Here is an 18,846-nt window from a genome sequence, read left to right on the forward strand (position 1 = left end):
ACTCTGTCTTATAGGGTCATTATGAGTCAGAATAGACTTGACAGCAATGCGTATTATATCTTATTGAGATCCTAACAGAACGTTTTATGAAATCTGACCAGATGATTATAAAATTTACTGGTAATAGTAAACTCATTAGAAGTTTTTGAAATGGAAGAGCATCGAGGGGCAACTCGCTGTACCAAATTTCAAAGCATTATATAAACCTGTGGAAAGTGATTGTGGTATAGTGTTTAACAGCATCCGCCTTGGAGTAGGGCTGTTGGAGTTTCATCCCAGCTCAATCACTTACCAGCTCAGGAACCCTGGGCAAGTTACTCAGCCCCTCTAAGCCTCAGTTTCCTGATACGTAAAATGAAGAAAATAAGAGTGATCACGCACCACACAAGGTAGTTTTGAAGATGAATAAAATGATGCCTGGCACGTAGTAGAGTTTCAGTAAATCTTAGAGGTTATTATTATTAAAGATGATTATTATGGCATTAAAACAGTGTGAAGACTAAGTAAATAGGTCAATGGAACAGAATTGAAACTCTCAAAACAGAGTGAAATTCCCCCCAAAAGTAGTAATTTAATATAGAAAAATATTAGCATGAAAAATTTGTGAGGAAAAGATTAACTATTAAACAAAGGGAAAGTAAAAAAATTGCAACATATTTAACTGATGAAACAAAATTCATAATATATAAACAGTTAAACTACTCGGAAAAAAAGGCAAAAAAATATGAATGCCATAAGAAATACCTAAGACTAATAAGTATACAAAATCATGTTCAACATCATAAGTAATCAAAAAAAAATGCAAATTAAAACAATAAGATGTGTTTCACACACTCAATTGCTCTAACTTGAAAGACTGAATACCCAGGGTCCATCAGGCTCAGGAAACGGGACTCTTGATATATGGCCAGTACAGGCTTTCAAAGCACAATGCAGAAATATCAAAATTAAAATGTACAAATTACTTGACTGAACAATTTCACTTTTAGGGTTCTCATACAAAAATAGTGAAAGAGATGAGTCCATAGTAGTGAAAAATTGGAAATGACATAAATATCTAGCAATAGAGTGGTGAAAGAAATTATGAAACACTCGTACCATGAAATGTTAAAAAATAATTAGGTAAATACATAAAATAGGATATTTTATGTTAGTTATTGATGACTGTGACTTTCAAAAATCTTCATGTCTACTATGTAGAAATGCCTAGAAAATAGTCTAAAGATACACATATGAATTATAGCTGTCTTCTAGAGAGGCTCATTTTTATATATCTGAATCATTTTTAATTTTCAAAGCAATCAGTACTTTTATAATTTAAAAAGTAAAATATAAGTTACCAACAATATCTTTATCAGTTACTTAGGCCATAGGCTAGAGGATCGCTGCTATCTGCTCATTCAGGGAGATGAGCTATAAACTAGAATTGTGTTTATTTATTACTTGGATAGCTGAGAAAAACATTATACCTTGGTTAGAGAAAGGACATGTGCAAGAGAATTTTTATATTTTTTTTCTAGGAGGTTAAAGAATCCCTGGTGTCTCAATGCTTAAGAGCTCAGCTGGAACTCACCAACTACTTAGAGAAAGAGAAGACCAGGTGATCTGCTCCTGTTAAGATTACAGGGTAGGAAACCCTATGGGGCAGTTCACTCTGTCATATAGGGTCTGTGAGTTGGAATCAACTCGATGGTACACAATAACAACATATGAGGTTAACTAGAGGAAATGGCACACAATAGCAAGGTAGGAGGTTAACTGGGAGGAGCTTACTTTCCCCTGGTTTTATGGCTCATGGAGAAGGACATCCATTCAAGTAACTCTTCTGGCCGTTCTGCCTCTTTGCCCCTATGCTAATTCCTTCCCAAGGAAGAAGAGTTGACTTAACTGGTTGGTGGGTTTGAACAAAAGATAGACAAGCCTGGATTAGCTCTTGCACTTGTCCTCTTTCTGACTATCTTCAGAGAACATGTGCTCTGGCCTACTCTTGGACACACTATAAACTTAGTGGTCAAGGTTCTGTACATAAACAGGGAGACTTATGGTTGTCCAGTGTTGCCACTAACTGAGAAGGTACAGTGTCTAGTTCCTGGATTCTACTAGGAAACCAGTATTGCTACAAATCTAAGTCATGCCCTCCAACCCAGCCTTTATCAGTAACATAGCCATCATTTTGATCTTCAACTGCCTGATTCTTGTCTTCATCTTTCAATTGGTTCCAAACCCTGGAAGGGTGGAGTCCTTTATTATTAGTACCAAACTCCAGGCGCTTCCAGAAAGACACTGCATGGTGCATATCAGAATTTCATTCATTTTACTGATTATACAATCACTTATTAGCAAATGCTTGTTAACATCTTATCAAACACTAAGCTAGTCTCTGGGGATTAAAAGGTATATAGGATAGGATCCATACTTGGCAACCGACACTGGCAATGACTGCATGTGATTAATGTAATTGCTGTCATTGGGTTGTATACATAAGGCATGTTGAATTGGCAAGTGTTGTGTTATATATATATATATATATATAGCAACAATTTTTTTTAAGGACTAAGAATTCTACACTTAAGAAGCTCATAGTGTATTTGGGAGACAGACGTATTAAACAAATACAGTATTCTTTTTGGCAATTGGAAAGTCAGGGATATGTAGATAGAACAGGTGATATCAGCTGAGTTTTTTTTTTTGTTTTTTTTTTAATAACTTTTATTAAGCTTCAAGTGAACGTTTACAAATCCAATCAGTCTGTCACATATAAGTTTACATACATCTCACTCCCTACTCCCACTTGCTCTCCCCCTCTTGAGTCAGCCCTTTCAGTCTCTCCTTTCTTGACAATTTTGCCGGCTTCCCTCTCTCTCTATCCTCCCATCCCCCCTCCAGACAAGAGTTGCCAACACAATCTCAAGTGTCCACCTGATATAAGTAGCTCACTCTTCTTCAGCGTCTCTCTCCCACCCGCTGACCAGTCCCTTTCATTTCTGATGAGTTGTCTTCGGGGATGGTTCCTGTCCTGTGTCAACAGAAGGTCTGGGGAGCATGGCCGCCGGGATTCCTCTCATCTCAGTCAGACCATTAAGTTTGGTCTTTTTATGAGAATTTGGGGTCTGTATCCCACTGATCTCCTGCTCCCTCAGGGGTCCTCTGCTGTGCTCCCTGTCAGGGCAGTCATCGATTGTGGCCGGGCACCAACTAGTTCTTCTGGTCTCAGGATGATGTAGGTCTCTGGTTCATGTGGCCCTTTCTGTCTCTTGGGCTCTTAGTTGTCGTGTGGCCTTGGTGTTCTTCATTCTCCTTTGCTCCCGGTGGGTTGAGACCAATTGATGCATCTTAGATGGCCGCTTGTTAGCATTTAAGACCCCAGATGCCACATTTCAAAGTGGGATGCAGAATGGTTTCATAATAGAATTATTTTGCCAATTGACTTAGAAGTCCCCGCAAACCATGTTCCCCAGACCCCCGCGCTTGCTCCGCTCAGCTTTGAAGCATTCATTTTATCCCGGAAACTTCTCTGCTTTTGGTCCAGTCCAATTGAGCTGACCTTCCGTGTATTGAGTGTTGTCTTTCCCTTCACCTAAAGCAGTTCTTATCTACTGATTAATCAATAAAAAACCCTCTCCCACCCTCCCTCCCTCCCCGCCTCGTAACCACAAAAGTATGTGTTCTTCTCAGTTTATACTATTTCTCAAGATCTTATAATAGTGGTCTTACACAATATTTGTCCTTTTGCCTCTGACTAATTTCGCTCAGCATAATGCCTTCCAGGTTCCTCCACGTTATGAAATGTTTCAGAGATTCGTCACTGTTCTTTATCGATGCGTAGTATTCCTTTGTGTGAATATACCACAATTTATTTACCCATTCATCCATTGATGGACACCTTGGTTGCTTCCAGCTTTTTGCTATTGTAAACAGAGCTGTAATAAACATGGGTGTGCATATATCTGTTTGTATGAAAGCTCTTGTATCTCTAGGGTATATTCCCAGGAGTGGGATTTCTGGGTTGTATGGTAGTTCTATTTCTAACTGTTTAAGATAACGCCAGATAGATTTCCAAAGTGGTTGTACCATTTTACATTCCCACCAGCAGTGTATGAGAGTTCCAATCTCTCCGCAGCCTCTCCAACATTTATTATTTTGTGTTTTTTGGATTAATGCCAGCCTTGCTGGTGTGAGATGGAATCTCATCGTAGTTTTAATTTGCATTTCTCTAATGGCTAATGATCGAGAGCATTTTCTCATGTATCTGTTGGCTGCCTGAATATCTTCTTTAGTGAAATGTGTGTTCATGTCCTTTGCCCACTTCTTGATTGGGTTGTTTGTCTTTTTGTGGTTGAGTTTTGACAGAATCATGTAGATTTTAGAGATCAGGCGCTGGTCGGAGATGTCATAGCTGAAAATTCTTTCCCAATCTGTAGGTGGTCTTTTTACTCTTTTGGAGAAGTCTTTAGATGAGCATAGGTGTTTGATTTTTAGGAGCTCCCAGTTATCGGGTTTCTCTTCATCATTTTTGGTAATATTTTGTATTCTGTTTATACCTTGTATTAGGGCTCCTAAGGTTGTCCCTATTTTTTCTTCCATGATCTTTATCGTTTTAGTCTTTATGTTTAGGTCTTTGATCCACTTGGAGTTAGTTTTTGTGCATGGTGTGAGGTATGGGTCCTGTTTCATTTTTTTGCAAATGGATATCCAGGTATGCCAGCACCATTTGTTAAAAAGACTATCTTTTCCCCAATTAACTGACACTGGTCCTTTGTCAAATATCAGCTGCGCATACGTGGATGGATCTATGTCTGGGTTCTCAATTCTGTTCCATTGGTCTATGTGCCTGTTGTTGTACCAGTACCAGGCTGTTTTGACTACTGTGGCTGTGTAATAGGTTCTGAAATCAGGTAAAGTGAGGCCTCCCACTTTCTTCTTCTTTTTCAGTAGTGCTTTGCTTATCCGGGGCTTCTTTCCCTTCCATATGAAATTGGTGATTTGTTTCTCTATCCCCTTAAAATATGACATTGGAATTTGGATCGGAAGTGCGTTATATGTATAGATGGCTTTTGGTAGAATAGACATTTTTACTATGTTAAGTCTTCCTATCCATGAGCAAGGTATGTTTTTCCACTTAAGTATGTCCTTTTGAATTTCTTGTAGTAGAGCTTTGTAGTTTTCTTTGTATAGGTCTTTTACATCCTTGGTAAGATTTATTCCTAAGTATCTTCTTGGGGGCTACTGTGAATGGTATTGATTTGGTTATTTCCTCTTCAGTGTTCTTTTTGTTGATGTAGAGGAATCCAAGTGATTTTTGTATGTTTATTTTATAACCTGAGACTCTGCCAAACTCTTCAATTAGTTTCAGTAGTTTTCTGGAGGATTCCTTAGGGTTTTCTGTGTATATAATCATGTCATTTGCAAATAGTGATAACTTTACTTCTTCCTTGCCAATCCGGATACCTTTTATTTCTTTGTCTAGCCTAATTGCCCTGGCTAGGACTTCTAGCACAATGTTGAATAAGAGCGGTGATAAAGGGCATCCTTGGCTGGTTCCTGTTCTCAAGGGAAATGCTTTCAGGTTCTCTCCATTTAGAGTGATATTGGCTGTTGGCTTTGCATAGATGCCCTTTATTATGTTGAGGAATTTTCCTTCAATTCCTATTTTGGTAAGAGTTTTTATCATGAATGGGTGTTGGACTTCGTCAAATGCCTTTTCTGCATCAATTGATAAGATTATGTGGTTTTTGTCTTTTGTTTTATTTATGTGGTGGATTACATTAATGGTTTTTCTGATATTAAACCAGCCTTGCATACCTGGTATAAATCCCACTTGATCGTGGTGAATTATTTTTTTGATGTGTTGTTGGATTCTATTGGCTAGAATTTTGTTGAGGATTTTTGCATCAATGTTCATGAGTGATATAGGTCTATAATTTTCTTTTTTTGTAATGTCTTTACCTGGTTTTGGTATCAGGGAGATGGTGGCTTCATAGAATGAGTTGGGTAGTATTCCGTCATTTTCTATGCTTTGGAATACCTTCAGAAGTAGTGGTGTTAACTCTTCTCTGAAAGTTTGGTAGAACTCTTCAGTGAAGCCGTCCAGGCCAGGGCTTTTTTTTGTTGGGAGTTTTTTGATTACCGTTTCAATCTCTTTTTTTGTTATGGGTCTATTTAGTTGTTCTACTTCTGAATGTGTTAGTTTAGGTAGGTAGTGTTTTTCCAGGAATTCATCCATTTCTTCTAGGTTTGCAAATTTGTTAGAGTACAATTTTTCATAATAATCTGAAATGATTCTTTTAATTTCATTTGGTTCTGTTGTGATGTGGTCCTTCTCGTTTCTTATTCGGGTTATTTGTTTCCTTTCCTGTATTTCTTTAGTCAGTCTAGCCAATGGTTTATCAATTTTGTTAATTTTTTCAAAGAACCAGCTTTTGGCTTTGTTAATTCTTTCAATTGTTCTTCTGTTCTCTAATTCATTTAGTTCAGCTCTAATTTTTATTATTTGTTTTCTTCTGGTGCCTGATGGATTCTTTTGTTGCTCACTTTCTATTTGTTCAAGTTGTAGGGACAGTTCTCTGATTTTGGCTCTTTCTTCTTTTTGTATGTGTGCGTTTATCGATATAAATTGGCCTCTGAGCACTGCTTTTGCTGTGTCCCAGAGGTTTTGATAGGAAGTATTTTCATTCTCGTTGCTTTCTATGAATTTCCTTATTACCTCCTTGATGTCTTCTATAACCCAGTCTTTTTTCAGGAGGGTATTGTTCATTTTCCAAGTATTTGATTTCTTTTCCTTAGTTTTTCTGTTATTAATCTCTAGTTTTATTGCTTTGTGGTCTGAGAAGATGCTTTGTAATATTTCAATGTTTTGGACTCTGCAAAGGTTTGTTTTATGACCTAATATGTGGTCTATTCTAGAGAATGTTCCATGTGCGCTAGAAAAAAAAGTATATTTTGCAGCAGTTGGGTGGAAAGTTCTGTATAAGTCAATGAGGTCAAGTTGGTTGATTGTTGTAATTAGATCTTCCGTGTCTCTATTGAGCTTCTTACTAGATGTCCTGTCCTTCTCCAAAAGTGGTGTGTTGAAGTCTCCTACTATAATTGTGGAGGTATCTATCTCACTTTTCAATTCTGTTAAAATTTGATTTATGTATCTTGCAGCCCTGTCATTGGGTGCATAAATATTTAATATGGTTATGTCTTCCTGATCAATTGTCCCTTTTATCATTATGTAGTGTCCTTCTTTATCCTTTGTGGTGGATTTAAGTCTAAAGTCTATTTTGTCAGAAATTAATATTGCTACTCCTCTTCTTTTTTGCTTATTGTTTGCTTGATATACTTTTTTCCATCCTTTGAGTTTTAGTTTGTTTGTGTCTCTAAGTCTAAGGTGTGTCTCTTGTAGGCAGCATATAGATGGATCGTGTTTCTTTATCCAGTCTGTGACTCTCTGTCTCTTTATTGGTGCATTTAGTCCATTTACATTCAGGGTAATTATAGATAAATAAGTTTTTAGTGCTGTCATTTTGATGCCTTTTTATGTGTGTTGTTGACAATTTCATTTTTCCGGTTACTTTTTTGTGCTGAGGCGTTTTTCTTAGTAAATTGTAAGATCCTCATTTTCATAGTGTTTGACTTTATGTTAGTTGAGTCGTTAACGTTTTTCTTGGCTTTTATCTTGAGTTATAGAGTTGTTATACATTTTTGTGGTTACCTTATTATTTACCCCTGTTTTTCTAAGTAAAAACCTAACTTGTATTGTTCTATATCGCCTTGTATCACTCTCCATATGGCAGTTCAATGCCTCCTGTATTTAGTCCCTCTTTTTGATTATTGTGATCTTTTACCTGTTGACTTCCATGATTCCCTGTTATGTGTATTTTTTTTTTAATTAATCTTAATTTGTTTGTTTTTGTGATTTCCCTATTTGAGTTGATATCAGGACGTTCTGTTTTGTGACCTTGTGTTGTGCTGATATCTGATATTATTGGTTCTCTGACCAAACAATATCCTTTAGTATTTCTTGTAGCTTTGGTTTGGTTTTTGCAAATTCTCTAAACTTGTGTTTGTCTGTAAATATCTTAATTTCGCCTTCATATTTCAGAGAGAGTTTTGCTGGATATATGATCCTTGGCTGGCAGTTTTTCTCCTTCAGTGCTCTGTATATGTCGTCCCATTCCCTTCTTGCCTGCATGGTTTCTGCTGAGTAGTCTGAACTTATTCTTATTGATTCTCCCTTGAAGGAAACCTTTCTTTTCTCCCTGGCTGCTTTTAAAATTTTCTGTTTATCTTTGGTTTTGGTGAGTTTGATGATACTATGTCTTGGTGTTTTTCTTTTTGGATCAATCTTAAATGGGGTTCGATGAGCATCTTGGATAGATATCCTTTCATCTTTCATGATGTCAGGGAAGTTTTGTGTCAGGAGTTCTTCAACTATTTTCTCTGTGTTTTCTGTCCCCCCTCCCTGTTCTGGGACTCCAATCACCCGCAGGTTATCCTTCTTGATAGAGTCCCACATGATTCTTAGGGTTTCTTCATTTTTTTTAATTCTTTTATCTGATTTTTTTTCAGCTATGTTGGTGTTGATTCCCTGGTCCTCCAGATGTCCCAGTCTGCATTCTAATTGCTTGAGTCTGCTCCTCTGACTTCCTATTGCGTTGTCTAATTCTGTAATTTTATTGTTAATCTTTTGGATCTCTACATGTTGTCTCTCTATGGATTCTTGCAACTTATTAATTTTTCCACTATGTTCTTGAATAATCTTTTTGAGTTCTTCAACAGTTTTATCGGTGTGTTCCTTGGCTTTTTCTGCAGTTATCCTAATTTCATTTGCGATATCTTTAAGCATTCTGTAAATTAGTTTTTTATATTCTGTATCTGATAATTCCAGGATTGTATCTTCATTTGGGAAAGATTTTGATTCTTTTGTTTGGGGGGTTGGAGAAGCTGTCATGGTCTGCTTCTTTAAGTGGTTTGATATGGATTGTTGTCTCTGAGCCATCACCGGGAAACTAGTTTTTCCAGAAAATCTGCTAAAAAAAAATGCAGTCAGACCCCTATCAGAGTTCTCCCTCTGGCTCAGGCTATTCGGATGTTAATGAAATCGCCTGGGGAGGGTGGGGGAGGGAACAGAGAGATAGGAGAGTAGCACCTCAGAATATAGCCAGAGTTGCTTGTCTTGCTTGGAATGACTATTACATCTGAGATTCCCGCGGGTGCGTTGCCTATGTGTGCTGGCTGTGTGGAGATTGCCCCCGGGGGGTCTGGCCCGCTGGAGTCACGGTCAGATCCTCCGCTTCCAGCCCCATGCCCAGCGTCAAGGCTCCCCTACTGGGACGGTGTACTCTCGACTCCAAAATCAGTCGCTGCCTCCCGGGGACTTCTCGTCCCTCCAGCCGCGTGGCCGTGCCGCCCCCGCGAACCAGGTGGGCCCCCTCCCAGGGTTAGTTCAGATGGGTGGAGCAGCTCCCCGTGCTTGTGCCGTGACCGAGTGTCCCGGCTGGGACGCTGTTCTCCCCGCTCCAATACCAGTCGCTGCCTCCCGGGGACTTCTCCTATCGGCTGCGTCCCACGCCGCCCACGTAATCTGGCTCGGCCCCTTCCCGGGGTTAGTTCAGGGGGTGGAGCAGCTCTCCGTGTTTATGCCGTACCTGCGTCCAGTCCGAATCCCGGCGAGACAGTTCCCCGGCTGGGACGCTGCTCCTCCTGCTCCAAGACCAGTCACTGCCTCCCGGGGACTTCTCCTACCGGCTGCGTCCCACGCCGCCCACGGAACCGGCTGGTCTCCCTCCCAGGGTTAGTTCAAGGGGGTGGAGCAGCTCTCTGTGCTTGTGCCGTACCTGACTGGTACGCTGGCTCCAGGCTCTGGAAACAATCGCTGCTTCCCCATATTAGTTCGTTCTCCGTCTCTAAATCTGTGTTTGTTGTTCAGGGTTCGTAGATTGTTATGTATGTGATCGATTCACTTGTTTTTCCGTGTCTTTGTTGTAAGAGGGATCCGAGGTAGCGTCTGCCTAGTCCGCCATCTTGGCTCCGCCTCCAAGTTTCTGTGTTTGAGCTGAGTTTTGAATGACAAAGAGAAATTCACCAGGTTGTTTAGGCAGAGGGAACAACTTCCATGAAAGCAGGAAAGCTTGGGAGAGAGTGGTGCATTCAGGAGCTCTGTGACGTCTGGTGTAAGCGAAGTGCAGGGCACATATGGAGATGATAGAAGATAAAGCTGAAAATGTAATCAAAACTGTATCACACAAAACTGCATAGATCACACCTGTCCTGAATATGATGGAGAACCACTGAGGGACTGTTAACACTGAAGTAAAATGAGAAGCTTTCCTATTTAGAAAAATCACTCTGATGGATATGAAGGATAATGTTTTTCCATGCTTTTAAAGTTTAGGCTTCCAATCCATTTCAGCATAAACCCCAACTAAACTGTGCCAAATCCAGAAGACCTACTGAAAATTAGCTACTGTCTCTTAGCGAATTGGGGCTGTGTTTAGGTAGCAGGCTGTTAGCACATTTTGTTCTGTCAGCCTCTCAAATGAAATGTTAACTGAGATTGAGTTTTCTACTTTTCATTTTATTAATCTTTGCAAGATGGCCGAAAGGACAGATTATAATTATTACTTTCTCCATTTTATAGATGAGGAAAAATAATCATAAGAGTATTAAGGGATTTTGCTCCAAGTCACAATTATAAATCCAGAACAGAGTCCAAATTTGGGTATCTCTTCAATTCCCAGTAAGACTATATGATGGTAGATGATTTTCTTCCGTATTAGAAATCCTTCCCATTTCATGCTCATTCGACTGCAACCGTAAAAGTAATTGTATTTTGAAACCTGAAAGCTAACTGCCTTTAAGGCTGAAGCCAAATTTAAAGTTAGATGAAATAATGCGTAAAATAGACTCTTGCAGAAGAATTAGAGTAATATTTACTGCACATTTTAATGCTGTTTTAAAGCCTTCCTTAGCTTCTTCCTTTTGGTGTAAAAAGCTCGTTTGTTTCAATTCTGTAAGGAATTAGGGCTGTCCTGCAAGTGCCTGGAAAACTGCATACCGGGCCGAATAAAACAGTGCCAACGTTTCAGTAAACTTCTTGGATTACGTTGTGAGGCCGACATATTGAAAGTCATACCATGCCAAACTGTTTACAAGTGAGGAGATTCACTGAGAGCAGCTTTGGAGAAATGGCAGGCCCATTGTTTAACCCTTCCCAGGTACTTGTACCTCTTTGCGTTACAGGTATGTATATAAAAGATCTCTCAAGATAAACTACCAAAACTCATTTCAAATTCTTCTTTACTCTCGGCTTCATGATTGTATGATTCTTCAGGCTACAGTTAGCTGTCACGCTTCATAAATGGAAAGATCAAATGGCATTATCTATACCTTTCAGTGACATTTTTTATCTTATTCTCTAATTCCCTTCTCATTCAGTGAAAGGTAGGTGGGATTGATTCTCTTTTATCTTTGCTCATAAAATATTTTGAGGAAGTGTTCATAACTCCTTCCAGAAGTCAGACATATGGGCATATTGTGGATATTTCTGCAACTATCATTATGTTTGCAATGTCTTCTTTATTCGAATTACACTATAATTTTTTGCGCCTGACCACAAATTTCAGTTCAGAAATTCAATCAAATTTATATTTTTATGGTACATGAAGTAAATATCTAAGTATTTAAGTAGTAACATTACTGAAAATAGCTAAACAAATTAGATAAAAACGGTTATACGTTTCTTCAGAAAAAAATATTTATCACAGCGTTCATGTAGCTATAAACTCACTTCTCAAGTCTGTGAATGGCTATGGAGTATTTAATTTCCCCAGACAGAAGTTAAACAGTTACCTTTCAGTAAAATGTAAGGAAAGCTCACAAAATACCCTCTAGCATCATACTTTTGCTTTCGTTTTCTTGGGTCTCGATGCCAAGGAACTATAAAGGGACAGGATCTTAACCACACCCCCCGCGTGCTCTCTGAGGAAGAGTAGTGATGACTGGCTCGTAGGGCTTGGGGTCTGCGAACATCATAGCTGAAGCAATCACCCAGGCATGGGACAATGTGTGAGATAAAATGTAGCGAGGTAAAACAAACACGGTATGAGCTGTTTCCCAAAAATTTCTAATAAGCCTTTATGAGATTCTAATGTGCTTAGTTAACTTTATTTTTTTTTTTCCATCTTTGAGCAGCTCTCCACTTATTAGTTTTGGCTAACAGGGCTGGTTCTGAAATACCGTCATAAAGCCAGTTCTGGAAGCCATGCCAGCCAAAAGTCTAGACCTCAGAGTTTCAGATAAGGCTCATACAAGCACTCATTCAAATGCTTACTAGATTGTAAGCGCCTTGAAAATTAACACGATATTTTTTGCTATAAAATTATATATATATAAAGTGTTAAGTACCTCCTACAAGTTCTGTGAACTTCACATCAGATGATTAACTAACAGCAATTTAAATATCATTAAATGTCTAAAGGGAACATACTTTTTTTTATAAACGTTACTATCATTTTCTTCGTAATCATCTCCTCATTTATCTTCAAAGCACCACCTGGGATGGCATATTCAAGACTTGTTATAAGCAGCTTTCTTTGTGGAATTAATTGTTGTATTTAAATATGACCATATGGCCGCCAGCCATGCCCTATTGAAGTGGTTTACCTATAAACTGAAAAAGAAAAAAAAAAAATTCGGTTCCCAGGGGAAAAAAGGAAAAGAAAAAAAAAAAGGGAGGAAAAACCTTTAAGTAATTTAAGTAACAAAACAAAGCAAAAATTTGCCATAAAAATTTCTCTCTCCCATTGCCATGTGGGTTGTACCAATCTAGATGCAGTATTTCGACGTGAGCCCATATCAGCAGGAAGACAGGTTCTAAATCAGGATTTCAGCTGTGTTGTATGATTTTTCTTCATTTATTGCAGTTGTTGCCAGTCATAACCATCCTATTCCTTGACATTTCATAATAACAAATGCAGTGCATCAATGAAGCTTCTGTCTAAATTAAGTAAAAGAGTGATTAGTTAAAAATGATAACCCAGAATCAAACATGGAATCCTCCGACTATTTTAAAAGGAAACATCCACATCGAAGCATTCAGAGTTGCTTTGTGCAGCCCCTCCCCCCATTACAGTGCTTCTGAGAAAGGCACCAGTATAGAGGTCCTCCTCAAACGGAATCCAGGAAGCATGATCTAAGGCCCCCTCAGAAAGAAGGAAGCCTCCATAGATGCACAGAGGCCAGGTGACACAGCCTGGGCTCTCACAGCTCCCTCCTATGAGTTCTACCCCCTTGATGTCGCGTGTCTCTGGAGCCTCAGCACTTAGCACAGTCCCTGACATAGACAAAGATAATAAAAGCTTGGTGAATGGATGAATGACATCAATAAACTACCACTGACTCCACTGAGCAAAAAAAGAAGCCAGCATCAGATTTAAATGCTGAAATCTATTAAAAATAAAAGCTTGAATTTGTTGGTAATAGTCTCTTATTAGAGTAGTACATTTATAGGAAATTAAATACCTATAAAACATCAATATGCCAATTCATTTTCCATATGACTGGCACTTCTTTGCCTCTTATGGCACAAAGGTTCTCAGGAGTGACACGCTTCTAAATGTGTGATATTTGCGGTTAGGGTTCACGCAATAATATAGCTCTGTTATGCTTCGCCCTATTTACTACTGATTTCCTTCCTACTGTATTATAAAGAAAACTGAAATTACGTGCATATCACACTCCAAAATTCTTTACCACTTTTATCAGCATGACCTAATGAAAATTATGCCCAACCCCAGACATGGTTAAATGAGCCAAATGTTTATTATGTGGTTTAACAGCTATGCAAAGCGTTACTTTAATGATTTTGTTTTTCCACCGAAGTCGAGTACAGTGTATGAGAGCTATGCCAAAAGGGGACACTGACCTCTTCTAATCTCTAACGTATCTGTTGTTAACCTAATAAGGATCTGGGGCTGGACATTTGGTGATGGCATGGTGTAATTTTAGTACTGACCATTTGCATGTTCATAGTCAAGGGGCGAGAGAGAGTGGGCAGTTACAACTTAACAATGCAAAAGTGAAAGGCAGGTAAAATTCCTTTGTCAAACTTACAGTCAAAAGACCCGTCAATTTTGCATTCAGTTGGGATGCTGAAGTCTTTAAATCATAGATTATCAAACAAATTCCCATAACTCTGTGCTTGGAATCCTTCTCAGTGAAAGTATAATAAAATATACAGAAAATGGAGAAAAAACTGTAACTTCTTCTTCATAATCTACCCAACACAGGACCAATACTTATTTAAAAAGCCAAATAGTTATATTTTCTTTGTCAATAGAATAAAGAAGTATAAGAACATAAGTTATGACAGTGACGTATGATAACATATAATCACAGATAAAGTACATTAATTATACAAGTATTTACTGAATACTGAGCCCTGGTAGCATAGTGGTTAAGAGCTTGGCTGCTAACCAAAACATTGGCAGTTTGAATCTACCTGCTGCTGCTTGGAAACCCTATGGGGCAGCTCTACTCTGTCCTATAGGGTTGCTATGAGTCAGAATCGACTTGACAGCAATGGGTTTTTTATTGAATGCCTACTTAAAAAAAAAAAAAAAGTTGCTGTGGAGTCAATTCTGATTCGTGGTAACCCCACGCGTATCAGAGTAGGACTGTGTTCCACAGGGTTTTCAGTGGCTGACTTTTCAGAAGTAAATCACCAGGCCTTGCTTCTAAGGGGTCTCTGGGTAGAATCAAACCACCAATCTTTTGGTTAGTAGCCAAGTGCTCAACCATATTTACATTATTGGTATCATATATTTTCCCAAGCAATTAAGAATTTCAGAATTCTGTTTATATTACCATAAGTCGTCAAAAATAAGGCACCACAACTTTATCCCCAAGGATTAGCATTATATTTGTAGTCCAGTAGTGGATATAGGTAATTAAGGAAGAAATTAGAATTCAGAAAAAAAAGTACAATGAGATTCTTATTATGGACATTAATCTGTTGGAGGAGGATATAGGGAGGCAGAGGAAGGAAGATATGCAAAGACCTGGCAGTGAAATAGCAGCTAAACTTAGTCTACATGATGAGTAGGAATGATCTAATAAAACGTGGGAGGCGAGGACCACGAGAATGCAAAGAGAAAAGGGGTAGGAACATTTTTCCACATTAAAGGAACGACATCTGTGAAAGCCTGGAAGCAAAAGAAAACATGAAACTGAGGGGACCACGAAGTTCATTGTAGGCGGAACATAAAGTTAGCAGCTGGGCATGGAGAGAAAGAAGGCTTGAGAAACGAGGAGGGTCCGAATCACGAAGGGTCTTAAAAGCCATATAAAAACATAGGAAGTAACCCCAAGGACACAGAGAAGAGAGTAAAAGGTTATCAGCAGGAGCCTGACAAGATCACATTAACCTTTTTTGACTATGCTGGGGGGTGGTGTTAGGAGATGAGGCGCTGTTGTTGTCGTCGTTAGATGCCGTCGAGTCGGTTCCGACTCATAGAGACCCTAACTCATAGAGACCCGGTGTACCACAGAAGGAAACACTGCCCAGTCCTGCTCTTTCCTTACAATATTTGCTATGCTTGAGCTCATTGTTGCAGCCACTGTGTCAATTCACCTCATTGAGGGTTTTCCTCTTTCCTGCTGACCCCGTACTTTGCTAAGCATGATGTCCTTCTCCAGGGACTGATCCCTCCTGATAACATGTCCAAGGTATGTAAGACGCAGTTTCACCATCCTTGCTTCTAAGGAGCATTCTGGTTGAACTTCTTCCGAGACAGATTTGTTCATTCTTTTGGCAGTCCGCGGTATATTCAATATTCTTCAGCAACACCACAATTCAAAGGCATCAATTCTTCTTCGGTCTTCCTAGATGAGTTAGGAAACCATTATACTAATCTACTGAGGAAATTTGATGACCTACCCTAGGACAGTGGCAACAGAGATGGAGAAAAATGGATGGACTTGAGGAAGTTGTAGATGGTGGAATAAGTAGGATTTGGTGATTAATGAGATGTGTGAGTGAGGAAAAAGGAAGGGTCAGTGTATGATACCTGGGATTTTCACTGGGCAGCTAAGTGGATGGTGGTACCATTCGCTGATTTAGATTTAGAGCCATTGATTCAGATTTAGATTTAAACAAAGGAAGGAGAGAGGCAGGGGAGTGACAAACAGAAGGTGAAGAAAGGAGGGAGAAGGGAGGAATTGATTCTTAGGTGCCTATGAAATACTTAACTGTAGATGCTCTGAAAGCACTTAAGCATAAAAGTGTGGCACTCAAGAAAGAGGTCTGGGATGTGGATACGAATTTAGGATTAATCATTCGGAGTCAGGGCTTCTTAACCTGAAGTCCATGATAAGTTTCAAAGAGTTCCAGCGCCTCCTGAAATTGTAAGCCAAATCTTGTGGATTTAATTTTCTCTTCCTTGTTTAGATTCTTAGGTGAAAACATTTATTATTGAGTTAAATCTTTATTTATTTCTAACATAAGGATTTAATGCTGTAAATTTCCATCTATGCACTGTTTACTTGCATCCCACAAATTTTGATATGTTTCCGTTGTCATTCAGCACAAAATGTTTTCTGACTTCGCTTAAGCCTGCCTCTTTGACACATGGATTATTTAGAAGTATGTTGTTTTATTTCTAAGTATTTGTATGTTTTCCAGATGTATTTCTCTTATTGATTTCTAATTTAATTCTGTTGTGATCACGTTCTGTGTGTGATTTTGATTTTTTTAATTTATTGAGGCTTGCCTTATGGTCCAGTATATGTCTAACTTCATGAATGTTCCATGTACACATGAAAGGAATGTATATTCTATTTTTGGGTGTATTTCTATATATGTGAATTAGGTCAAGTTGGTTGATGATGATGTTCAAGTCATCTACATCCTTACTGATTTTCTCCCTTCTTGTTCTATCAATTACTGAGAAGTATTGAAATCTCTAACTATAATTATAGATTTATCTTTTTCTGCTTTCAGTTCTGTCAGTTTTTGTTTAATGAATCTTAAAGTCTGTTATTAGGTCCATCCACATTAGGTTTGTTTTACCTTCTGGATGAATTGATTTTATCGTTATGATAAAATCATTATGATATCATAATGATATTATCTCTGGTAATATACCTTGTCCTGATGTCGATTTCATCTGATGTAGACAAACCAGCTCTCTCGTTTAGTATTTGCATGGTACATGTTATACTTTTCAACTTATCTGCCCCTATACTTAAAGTGCATATCCTGTAAACAACATACTTTTGGGCCTTGGTTTTTTTAAATCATTTTTACAATCTCTGCCTTTTAATTGGAGTGTTCAGAAAATTTACATTTAATATAATAATCGCTATGTCTAGGTTTAAGTCTATAGTCTTGCTATGTTTTCTACTTTGCACTCTGTTCTTTGTTCCTTTTTTCCTCTTTTCCTAATTTTTTTTTCCTCTTGTTTAATTTGTTTTGATATCCATTTTTATCTCCTCTATATAGGGTTGCTATGAGTTGGAATCAACTTGACAGCACTGAGTTTGGTTTTTGGTTTTTATTAACTTATTTGACATACCTCCTTTTTTACAGGGTTGTTGTATGGATCATAACAAATTATGGATACGGTTATGAAAAATGGGAATTCTAGGACACTTAATAGTGCTCATGAAGAACCTGCATATAGACCAAGAGACATTCGTTCAAACAGAACAAGGGGATACTGTATGGTTTAAAACCAGGAAAGGTGTGGGTCAGGGTTGTATCCTTTCACCATGCTTATTCACCCTGTATATTGAGAAAATAATCCAAGAACCTGGACTATCTGAAGAAGAATGAGGCATCAGGATTGGACGAAGACTCACTAACAACCTGTGATATGCAGGTAATACATCCTTGCTGAAAGCGAAGAGGACTTGAAGCACTTACTGATGAAGATCAAAGACTACAGCCTTCAGATGGATTACACCTCAACATAAAGAAAACAAAAATACTCACAACTGGATCAATAAGCAACATCACGATCAATGGAGAAAATATTGAAGTTGTCAGGAATTTCATTTTACTTGGATCCACAATCCATACCCGTGGAAGCAGTCATAAAATCAAAGGACATATTGCATTGGGAAAATCTGCTGCAAAAGACCTCTTTAAAGTGTTAAAAAGCAAAGATTTCACTTTGAGGGCTCAGATGTGCCTGACCCAAGCCATGGTATTTTCAATTGCCTCACATGCCTGTGAAAGCTGGACAATGAATGAGGAAGACCGAAGAAGAATCAATGCTTTTGAATTATAGTGTTTGTGAAGAATATTGAACATACCGTGGACTGCCAGAAGAATGAACAAATCTTTCTTGGAAGAAGTACAGCCAGAATGCTCCTTAGAAGCAAGGATGGGGAGATTTCATATCAAGTACTTTGGACACGTTATCAAGAGGGACAACTTCCTGGAGAAGGACATGATGCTTGGTAAAGTGGAGAGTCAGAGAAAAAGAGGAAGCCCCTTAATGAGATGGATTGACACAGTGGCTGCAACAGTAGGCTCAAACATAACAATTGTGAAGATGGCACAGGACCAGGCAATGTTTCATCCTGCTGTGCATAGGGTCCCTGAGTCAGAACCAATTCGATGGCACCTAACAACAGCAACAACATATGGTTTACAATATGCATCTTAACTGATCACGGCCTATCTTCAAATAATATTTATCACTTCAAGTATAATATGAGAACTTTAAAGAGTATGATTTCTTTTCTCCCTTCCATCCTTTGTGCCTTTGTTGTCATTCACTTTACTGCTGCATTTCTTATAAACCCCACAATTCATCATTATTAATTTTACTTTAAACAATCAATTATCATTTTCAA

Source organism: Loxodonta africana, chromosome 21 (genome assembly GCF_030014295.1).
Source record: "Loxodonta africana isolate mLoxAfr1 chromosome 21, mLoxAfr1.hap2, whole genome shotgun sequence".
Taxonomy (NCBI): domain Eukaryota; kingdom Metazoa; phylum Chordata; class Mammalia; order Proboscidea; family Elephantidae; genus Loxodonta; species Loxodonta africana.